This window comes from Chiloscyllium plagiosum, chromosome 47 (genome assembly GCF_004010195.1).
Source record: "Chiloscyllium plagiosum isolate BGI_BamShark_2017 chromosome 47, ASM401019v2, whole genome shotgun sequence".
NCBI lineage: Eukaryota > Metazoa > Chordata > Chondrichthyes > Orectolobiformes > Hemiscylliidae > Chiloscyllium > Chiloscyllium plagiosum.
The window spans coordinates 5278910-5280570 of record NC_057756.1 but is presented as its reverse complement, the minus strand read 5'-3'; positions in this window follow the sequence as shown (position 1 = coordinate 5280570).

The window sequence follows — 1661 nt, the reverse complement described above, 5'->3', positions numbered from 1 at the left end:
GGGTTAGATACAGAGTAAAGCTCCCTTGACTCTCTTCTGTTTGTAATAGTAAAGCAGCTGATGCTGGGGTGCAGTGTGAAAATCATATACAAACTGACACTCAAACAGAAACTTACAGAACAAAACAGAAACTTTCTAAATTAAAATAACCGTTTCCTGGGCCGGTGATTCACCTCAGCCCCCGCAGCGCCCAGCGGTCTCAGAGAGCTTTGACCGCGCTCCCGCTCCGGGGCACGGCGAGCGCGGCAGTCACCGTGGAAGAGGGCCAGGCAGTCAGCGAGGACGGGCCCCTCTTGGGCCAGTGAGTGGCCGACTTGGCTGTGCCCAGGAGCGGAGCCTTGAGAAGGCCCAGAGACTGGCCTGCCCCTCCCCTCCCCCTGCACTGGGTACCTGGAGATCAGGAGCAGTGTGGGAGGGGTGCGGGGGGGTGAAGTGCGACCTCGCAAACGCCAACGCGCAACCTCAACGTGATACCGAGTTTCCACCACGCCACAAACCCGACACCCGGCAACCTGACTCATGGCGCGGGCCTGCCATAGGCTGTACTCTCTACCCCACATCCCCCTCAGGACGATGGGGAGGGCACCCCTTCACAGAGGGGCCCCTCCACCAGGGAGGGCAAACCGGCACGAGGAGGGATGTGGCTTTCTGGACGGACAGGGCTCAGTCTGTCCAGGTGCTCACCACCCGTCTGAGCTGTCCCCCCACCTCCCGCTGTGGCATCAGGGCCAGTACCTCACACCCTACACTGGGCTTTGTACGACTGGTGAACCAGACCAGCCAACTGTGCTGTTGTTATCCGGCCCACTCCTAACCCTAGCTCTCTCCTTCCTTGGCCATCGCACACCGCGCTCGACCTGTTCCTGAGCAGCGCTTCCCTGACCAGTAACATGCCGCCAAAAGTCAACAATGAGTCCCTTGGTTTTGCCAGTTGGATCGGTGTGAATGACTGTGTCCATCTTCGCCCGGCTGAGGAATCCTGGCCAGAGTTGCAAACAGAGGTGCCTGGAGCTCTGGGCTGGGTGGGATGAACTGACCGGTGCCCCCAGACGGTCATCAGTTCCCAGGGAGAGGACAGGCGGCTCCTGGCACCGGTCTCCGGATAGGAACCGCGTGCCATCACAGAGGGTGTGATGTAAGTTATCGCTGCACCCCCTGACGGAGCGGGAGACCCCAAACCGCAGCAGCAACCCGGGGTTTTCTCTTGCCCCACAGCAGGGGACCAGCCGACCGCACAAAGTGGCAGCCACCGGCTGGTTTCTGACCAGCACTCACTCCCTGCAGGACAACTCACGGAGCAGTCCGGCCTAGGCGAGCAGTCACCTCAGTTTGCACGGTGGCTCAGAGGGTTAGCACTGCTGCCTCACAGCACCAGGGACCCGGGTTCGATTCCAACCTCAGGGCGACTGTCTGGGTGGAGTCTGCACATTCCCCCTGGGTCTGCGTGGGTTTCCTCGTTTCCTCCCACAGTCCAAAGATGTGTAGGTTAGGGTGGATTGGCCGTGCTAAATTATCCCATAGTGCCCAGGGATGTGCAGGTTAGGGTGGATTGGCCATGCTAAATTGTCCCATAGTGCCCAGGGATGTGCAGGTTAGGGTGGATTGGCCGTGCTAAATTATCCCATAGTGCCCAGGGATGTGCAGGTTAGGGTGGATTGGCC